Source organism: Triticum aestivum, chromosome 5B, assembly GCF_018294505.1.
Source record: "Triticum aestivum cultivar Chinese Spring chromosome 5B, IWGSC CS RefSeq v2.1, whole genome shotgun sequence".
NCBI classification, from domain to species: domain Eukaryota; kingdom Viridiplantae; phylum Streptophyta; class Magnoliopsida; order Poales; family Poaceae; genus Triticum; species Triticum aestivum.
Genome location: NC_057807.1, coordinates 7,050,597 through 7,060,368, shown reverse-complemented (window position 1 = coordinate 7,060,368; position 9,772 = coordinate 7,050,597). Strand labels below are relative to the sequence as shown.

Here is a 9,772-nt window from a genome sequence, read left to right as displayed (position 1 = left end):
GGACAACAATCATTTGCCGTTATGAATCATCTATTTTGGATGATGTAGCTTGGTGGTGTGTATTATTGACATGCAACAAACTATGTGTGCATAAGGAGCAAATTGAGGTCGCAACTTGCAAGTAATTTAAGTAACTTTCAGGTTACTTAAATTTTTTTGTACTTGATTTTACGAAGCCCACTCGCAGCCCATAAGTTGATGGACGCCCGCATTTGTTTTTTGTCAAGATGGGCTTCGATCGTCCACACTGGCCCAGTCTAGCGATCCTGCGAGCCAGAAACAAAAACATGAGTGAACCTGCGCAGCGTAAAAAAAATAGTACCACCTCAGTTAGAAAAAAATATCATCAAAGCGGGACGAAACTAAGAGGGACGAAACCAAGAATATCACCTCCTTTTAATAGTATCAATATCAATATCAATAAATATCAATATACATTGATTTGACCGTAAATACTCCAGACTTAGTCAACTTCCAGCGTAATTCATCGGGTTGTTGAGAAAGCTGGACTTCCATCAGTCTCCTAACTAGACGGAGCCATTATTCCCAACGATTGCCCCTGAAATGACATGTTTACATGCTGAGAGTAAATAAAATAGCGGGTTACCCATATCTAGTTATATACGTGTGTGATTTTGTTCTTGGTGGACAACAATCATTTGCCGTTATGAATCATCTATTTTGGATGATGTAGCTTGGTGGTGTGTATTATTGACATGCAACAAACTGTGTGTGCATAAGGAGCAAATTGAGGTCGCAACTTGCAAGTAATTTAAGTAACTTTCAGGTTACTTAAATTTTTTTGTACTTGATTTTACGAAGCCCACTCGCAGCCCATAAGTTGATGGACGCCCGCATTTGTTTTTTGCCAAGATGGGCTTCGATCGTCCACACTGGCCCAGTCTAGCGATCCTGCGAGCCAGAAACAAAAACATGAGTGAACCTGCGCAGCGTAAAAAAAATAGTATCACCTCAGTTAGAAAAAAATATCATCAAAGCGGGACGAAACTAAGAGGGACGAAACCAAGAATATCACCTCCTTTTAATAGTATCAATATCAATATCAATAAATATCAATATACATTGATTTGACCGTAAATACTCCAGACTTAGTCAACTTCCAGCGTAATTCATCGGGTTGTTGAGAAAGCTGGACTTCCATCAGTCTCCTAACTAGACGGAGCCATTATTCCCAACGATTGCCCCTGAAATGACATGTTTACATGCTGAGAGTAAATAAATTAGCGGGTTACCCATATCTAGTTATATACGTGTGTGATTTTGTTCTTGGTGGACAACAATCATTTGCCGTTATGAATCATCTATTTTGGATGATGTAGCTTGGTGGTGTGTATTATTGACATGCAACAAACTGTGTGTGCATAAGGAGCAAATTGAGGTCGCAACTTGCAAGTAATTTAAGTAACTTTCAGGTTACTTAAATTTTTTTGTACTTGATTTTACGAAGCCCACTCGCAGCCCATAAGTTGATGGACGCCCGCATTTGTTTTTTGCCAAGATGGGCTTCGATCGTCCACACTGGCCCAGTCTAGCGATCCTGCGAGCCAGAAACAAAAACATGAGTGAACCTGCGCAGCGTAAAAAAAATAGTACCACCTCAGTTAGAAAAAAATATCATCAAAGCGGGACGAAACTAAGAGGGACGAAACCAAGAATATCACCTCCTTTTAATAGTATCAATATCAATATCAATAAATATCAATATACATTGATTTGACCGTAAATACTCCAGACTTAGTCAACTTCCAGCGTAATTCATCGGGTTGTTGAGAAAGCTGGACTTCCATCAGTCTCCTAACTAGACGGAGCCATTATTCCCAACGATTGCCCCTGAAATGACATGTTTACATGCTGAGAGTAAATAAATTAGTGGGTTACCCATATCTAGTTATATACGTGTGTGATTTTGTTCTTGGTGGACAACAATCATTTGCCGTTATGAATCATCTATTTTGGATGATGTAGCTTGGTGGTGTGTATTATTGACATGCAACAAACTGTGTGTGCATAAGGAGCAAATTGAGGTCGCAACTTGCAAGTAATTTAAGTAACTTTCAGGTTACTTAAATTTTTTTGTACTTGATTTTACGAAGCCCACTCGCAGCCCATAAGTTGATGGACGCCCGCATTTGTTTTTTGCCAAGATGGGCTTCGATCGTCCACACTGGCCCAGTCTAGCGATCCTGCGAGCCAGAAACAAAAACATGAGTGAACCTGCGCAGCGTAAAAAAAATAGTACCACCTCAGTTAGAAAAAAATATCATCAAAGCGGGACGAAACTAAGAGGGACGAAACCAAGAATATCACCTCCTTTTAATAGTATCAATATCAATATCAATAAATATCAATATACATTGATTTGACCGTAAATACTCCAGACTTAGTCAACTTCCAGCGTAATTCATCGGGTTGTTGAGAAAGCTGGACTTCCATCAGTCTCCTAACTAGACGGAGCCATTATTCCCAACGATTGCCCCTGAAATGACATGTTTACATGCTGAGAGTAAATAAATTAGCGGGTTACCCATATCTAGTTATATACGTGTGTGATTTTGTTCTTGGTGGACAACAATCATTTGCCGTTATGAATCATCTATTTTGGATGATGTGGCTTGGTGGTGTGTATTATTGACATGCAACAAACTGTGTGTGCATAAGAAGCAAATTGAGGTCGCAACTTGCAAGTAATTTAAGTAACTTTCAGGTAAACCGTTTGTGTAATTTTCATGAGTAAATCCTTGTTTTTAGAGAAACAAGGAAACAAGCCATCAAATTGGTTTTGCCAGCACTCTTTCTAATATGTTTTGGCGATGAATAAAGATCTGATTTTGTTGTGATTGATTAAACGAGCGAGTACAAAAAGTGCGCAATGATATTAAGGGGAGCGGGAAGTCAATTCGTTTCATGAGGAAAGGATGAAAGGTGGAATTGACCCTTGTTAGAATGGAATAGTACTGTGCAAAGTGGAATGAAATGACTACACATTATTAGCTGATCCAGTAGCAAAGCGAAAAGACTAACATGTTCGGCCTATCATGAAGTGTCTCTATTCAGAGAGGGTGGTGGTTCAATGCAACATAAAAAACGGGACTATGACCTCATCCACAGCGCCAGAGTTTGTGAGGAAGTCTTGGGTAATTTCATCGGACGTGAAATGCTCGCTCACTCTTATGCCCTTCAAAACCAACACGTCAAGGCATTGCATATTCGGCGGTGCCTCCTCCTGCGCTCGCAAGGTTTAGGGTGATGTAGCACTTGGAACATGGAGCTAAAATTCCTTTGTTTGGCTGTGCACGATACTTGTTTACGCCGCTGTTTACGATGAAGGCAACGTAGTTGGCCATCGTCTTATTGGTGAGCTGCAGGCAACACGATATGTCCTTCTTTGGCTCAAAGGGGAAACGGGGCTCTAGGCAAGGGTCCACCACAATATCTCTTCCCAAATCATTGAGACTTCTATTCTGATTCACCACTTCCAATTCGTCCGCAGGGTGCTTGTGCCTCTTTTTCTACAACGGCAAAGTTCAATGGTAAGGAACAACATATATGAGTAAGAATCAACATATATGAGTATGAATATATATTGTACCAGCTCGACTGTAAGCGGTTTAGGATCTTTTTGTAACATCTCGTCTATCTTTGAGTCTAGTTCTTTGACCTCGCTGATAATTTCCTGTGTAGAAGGTCTTTTGTCTCGGTCGTCCTCCACGCAACGCATTGCCATATCAAGACATTTCGTTACTCCTAGCAGGTCGGTTTCATCCCATCTATAATCTTCAGTTTCCTGCATCTTTTTCCTCCAGTGTATTTGTACCTGTCAAGTTGCAACATATATTTTGCATCTACCACTTGCATTAAAAACATGGGTAAGGAAGAACAACCCCTTAAAACGAAAAAAGGACAAATAAACTTTCTTACACTCTCCATAAACTCTTGTTGGATTTTTGGGGAAAAGTTCGGGCGACGACGTGCGTCCCAATAATCTCCATAGCCGTTTGCCCCCGCCATCATGGGGAAAATTAGGACTCCGAGACTGAACACGTCATTCTTTGGTGACACCTTGCGATTGTGTATGTATTCTTGTGGGATGAACCCCCTGCAGGATAACATGTTCAAACATATCACTAGTAGAAAACCACCCATTAGTCCCGGTTCGTAAGGGCCTTTAGTCCCGGTTCAGGAACCGGGACTAATGGGTCGTTACTAATACCTCAACCCATTAGTCCCGGTTCAAACACGAACCGGGACCAATGTGCCTCCACGTGGCCCTGTGCGCCGAGCCCAGTCAGGGGGCCTTTGGTCCCGATTGGTGGCTCCAACCGGGACCAAAAGGCATCCACGCGTCTGCATTCCAGTGGCTGGGGTTTTTGTTTTTTTTTTGAAAGGAGGGGGGTTGGGGGTTTTGGGGGGTTAATTTAGGTGTTTCGTATATTGTGTTAGCTAGCTAATTAATAGAGAGAAGTGTCCTCTCTTATGTCCGTGCTTGGTCGACGCTACGTAGTATATATACATAAGTGATCGCGAGAACCATTCAGTACAGAAGTTCGTCATGCATACCGAGAGAAGTGATCGATCGACCTCTCCTTCTCCGAGAGATTGGTCGAACAACAAGTTTTTTACTGGCTACATACATGTACAATATGTATAAGATCTCTTAATTACAAACCCCTAGCATTTGAAATCAAGTTCCACATGGTATTCTCCGGCTTTACTGATGATGTGTTCAAGAAAGAATCCCGTCAATTCCTCTTGAATTGCTTCCATGCGATCTGGTGGTAGGAGTTCATCCCGCATCTGCCACGTCTAATTAATTTGAAGAAGGGGGTTAATTAATACATATATATGAATGAAACTCAACAGAAATGATGGTGTAATAAAATGAAATTGTGAATATTATTGCTTACGCACTTCATATTGTCTTCTAGAGTAGCCCCGCTTGTTTTTCAAAGTCGCGTTGTGGATGAACTCGCACACATAGTATCCACAGAAATCATCCCCTTCCTCCTGCCACAAGCACTTTACGAGAAATAGAGGTCAATCAAACTGATAATGAAGCATTATAAATGGCATTGATGAAAGTTTAACTATAGAATCAACGGGAGATGCGCGCAACTAGCTAGCCAGTAGTACTTACTTTCGGGTATACATATCGCAGCTCCTTCGGCAGTCCCGGAGCTTGTGCGGTGAACTGTTTCCAAACCCTGCAAGACAAAGAAAATAATTATTATTACTTGAGATATCAGAAAATGAACAAAAAGTTGCCTATATGGTGCGATAATGATCGATTGAACTTACTTGCTGAGCATTTCAGTCATGTCCGCATAGGTGCTGGGATCTTTCCGTCTGGAGTCTAAGACGGTTACTAGTCCACGCTCAAGCTTAATCTCCAGAAGAATATAGTGGTACCTGCACACGCATGCATAACTCATCAATTACATTAACCTCTCGCTCGAGTAATAAGGGAAACCGAATATGCACACGACAGTAACACTCACGGGCCGTTGTAAGGAAAGAGTATGGTATCTTTGTTTTGATTTTTGATCAACGATTGTAGCAAGTTGTCCTCGGCCTCTTCAACGTGCTTTTTAACCAGAAATACATCTATGATATTTGTGTTAATGAACCCAATATCATAGATTTCATTTTTTTTGCACTCGACGATCTTCAATCTGCATAATATATTGAGGATAATTAATTATAAATACATGCAATGAAAGAGCCGAGCTATATATAGAGACTTAATGACAGAAATAGTACTTACAGGCAGCAGCAAAAGACCAATAATTTATCGATGGCCTTTTGATTGAAGAACTCGAAGAACTCCTCAAATGGAACACACAACACATCATTTGTAACGAGGTCGTGCTCCTCTTTAATGTTCAGATACAAACTATTCGTCCCCTTAGACTCTCTGCAGGTTTTTATGTACCAACTATGGAATCTTCGCATCATTGTTGTCAGAGATTTTTCATCTTTGACGAGAGGCTTCCCGTACTCGTATCTGAATATGTCCACCTCCATGAAATCAGGAAGTGCACCGTCAGGTAGGTAATCTTCAAGATTGCCATAACCGGCCACCGTCCCTGAAGGATTAGACACATTGAGCGGGGGGCACGATTGCTGTGCTTGTTCGCCGAGCTGGGCAATTTTTTTTCCCCTTTGCTCGTTGTTCTTTTGACCTTTTATCACTGACAGTAGTTCCCGACCGCTTGGCTTGGAGATATGTCTGTTCAGTAATGCGCTCATAGTTGGTTCTCGACGGAGACTTTGGTGGTTTCCTCAGGGCATCGAGAGTGCGCTTTGCTTTCACCGGATCTACCTTCTCCTCCGGAGGTGGATGTCTCTTTGCTTTCACCCCTTCAAAGAACTCCTTCACGTGGGCCTGCATGATTGTATTGTTTTCCTCCTCGGTCCTCTCGTACGGTAACTTCTCTACAGGCTTTAGAGGTGGACCGTATCTGTATTGCCTCTCTCTTCTTGTGCTGCTAGACGCCGGAGCAGACGGAGCGGCTGCAGCGGCTGTCTTCTTTCGTGCTTGCTTACGAGGCGGAGGAGAAGGACTACGACGCGCCGGAGCAGCCGGGGCGGCGGCGGGTCTCTTCTGCCCTTGCTGGCGAGACGGAGAAGGAGGAGGCAGAGTGCCGCCACACGCCGGAGAAGGAGGCGGAGTGCCGCCACGCGTGCCCTGATCGTCACTCGCCGGAGGAGGAGGTGGTGGAGGAGGCGGAGTGCTGCCACGTGTGCCCTGATCGTCACTCGCCGGAGGAGGAGGCGGTGGAGGAGGCGGAGTGCCCTGACTCGCCGGAGGAGGAGGAGGCGGAGGCATCCAGTTCAGAAGGTTGATGAGCTCCTTCCGCCATAGGCATGGATTCTTCATAGCAGAACCCAGCCTAGTCTCCCCTTCACCGGTAGGGTGCTCAAGCGCGAGGTCCTCAAATCCCTCCGTTATTTCATCCACCATCACCTTAGCAAATCCTTCTGGAATCGGCTGGCAGTGATAAGTTGTGCCGGGTCCACTAGGATAAACTTGGCCAACAGCCGCCTTGACCTTGAAATTCATCCATCGCGCCATAATGTGGCAATTTTGAGACTCCGTGATACCATCCATGGGATAGCTGGCAGGAGCCGTCAAGACATGCTCCGGCTGAAGCAGCTCGGTGGAAGCCACGCTGCTTCTCCGCTGAGATGGCGGGGTAGCTTCGGGGGAAGCTTCGGCATGTCGTTTGTTGCGATCTGCTGCTTCTCGTTCCTCTTCTCGATCCTCTAGCCCCATTACCCTTCCAAGCAGCGCCTGCATTTGGTCCTGCTCTAGTTTCTTCCTCCTCTCGTGGGTTTTGTAACCCCCTGCGTCCGGAAAACCAACCTTCCACGGAAGGGAGCCTAGCGTGCCTCGTGTCCGTCCAGGGTGCTCGGGATTCCCAAGGGCCTTTGTGAGCTCGTCCTTCTCCCTGTTTGGAAGGAACGTCCCTCGCTGCGCTGCATCGATATAGTGTCGAAGGTTCTTGACTGGTGTTTGCAGTTGCTCGTCCGTCCACTGACACTTCCCTGTTACAGGGTCCAAGGTTCCGCCAGCCCCGAAGAACCAAGTCCGGCAACGGTCTGGCCAGCGCATTGTCTCTGGTTCGATCCCTTTTTCAAGTAGATCATGCTCAGCCTTGGACCACTTAGGCCGGGCTTTGAGGTAGCCACCTGACCCCGTGCGATGGTGAAGCTTCTTCTTCGCAGCATTTTTCTTGTTTGTCTCCGACATCTTCTTACTCTTTTCCGATGTCTTGTGGGCCACAAATGCGGGCCAGTGATCTTTGATCTTCTCATATTTGCCGATGAATTCTGGTGTCTTTTTTTTCTTGACAAACTGGTTCAGCTCTTTCCTCCACCTCCTCATTAGGCTTGCCATCTTTTTAAGAGCACAAGACTTGATTAATTGCTCTTTAACTGGATTCTCCGGATCCTCCTCTGGCGGTAGGGTGAAATTTTCCTTCAGCTCAGTCCAAAGATCTTCTTTCTGCATATCATTGACATAAGACACCTCAGCGTCTTCATCCTTAGCAGGCTTATAGCATTGCTGGATGCTGATCGGGATCTTGTCCCTAACAAGAACCCCGCACTGAGCAGAAAATGCGCGCTTTGTCTGGATGGGTTCAATCGGTTCGCCGTCGGCCGCGATTTCTATGATCTCAAACTTTTCATCCGAGCTCAACTTTTTCTTCGGGCCTCGTCTTCTTACCGAAGTTGTGCTCGATCCGGAGGGCTAGAAATTATAAGGAAGAAAGACGACAGTAATTAATATGTGTACATATACCAAAACAATGGATGCATCAATTAACTAGTCAGCACGGGCTTAACTAATATATATATATATATATATATATATATATATATATATATATATATATATATATATATATATATATATATATATATATATATATATATATACCTGGCCGGACTCGGTTTGGTGACCGGAGCAGTCAGCACGGTCTCCTTCTTGTACCTCCATTGCGTCATCGGAGGCATCATGAACATACTCCTCCTCTTGTACCGGCATTAATGGGTCGAAGCCATCATAAACATAGCCCTCTTCTTCATCCAGTCCTTCCAGCTGACCATCGGTGTCGATGAGAAATGACGCAACATCATCACTTCCATTTGCGATTATGTCCCCCAACATCGCTTCTGTTTCTTCGTCTCGGGAGTGCTCCATAGTTTCTGCAAATATTTACAACATGTCAATTATTATTCAAACATGGTACAGATGGATATATATATATATATGTATATATATATATATATATATATATATATATTAGTGGCAAATGTAGAACTAGCTAGCTAATCACAATAAGGAATCATGTTAGTGGCCTCGACGCTGCTTCTCTAGGGTTTGGGGTCGCCTCGACACAACGCTTCAAGGGTTTGGGGTGGCCTCGACGACAACGCTCTTTCAACTTGATAAATTTTGGTGGCCTCGAGAGAGTTAATTTGTCGGGTAGGGACGCGGCGGGAGGGGGTAGGAGACCAACATCGTTTTCTCTCTAGGGTTTGGGTGTCCTCGAGAGTTATCGGGGAGGGGGTATCGGTACCACCCCCTAGCTCGTGTTGAAGTTTCTTCTTTCTCCTCTATTCCTTTCTTTCTTCTTCTCCTCTTCTTTTGCTTCTTCTCCCTCGAGAAATGAAAATAATTAAGGAAAAGGAAGAAAAGAGAAAGAAGGAAGAAGGAAGAAGAAGAAGAAAAAAAAAGAAGAAAAAAAAGAGGAGAAGAAGAAAGGAATAGAGGAGAAAGAAGAATTTTTTTTTCTTCTTTCTCCTCTATTCCTTTCTTCTTCTCCTCTTCTTTTTCTTCTTTTTTCCTCTTCTTATTTATTTCTCCTCTTCTTCCTCTCATCTTTTTCTCCTTTCTTCCTCTTCTTATTTTCCTTTTTCCTCTCATTCTTTTAGTATTGCTTGTTTTATAAAAAATGTTCAAATAGAAAATTTCGAAAAAAACAAAGGTTTTGCCTAATGCATTGTTCATATGAATATACAAACATTTGCATATTATACAATAATTAATATCACCAAAAAAAATCTATGAACAGAAAAAAAACATGAACAATAAATACACATATGAACAATAAATACATATATGAACAAAAACATGCTCTGAACAATTTTTGAACATTACATACACATAGCCACATACATATACACATATACATTATATATATATATGAACAAAAAAACTAAACTAATAAAAATGAAAAAAAGAGCC

The 9,772-nt window shown here is 43.0% G+C and overlaps 1 pseudogene; it reads right to left on the bottom strand.

The window, feature by feature from the left end:
• Positions 1-3,088: 3,088 nt before the first annotated feature.
• LOC123114530 (putative receptor-like protein kinase At4g00960) overlaps positions 3,089-9,772 on the bottom strand; it is a 15,509-nt pseudogene continuing 8,825 nt past the window's right edge.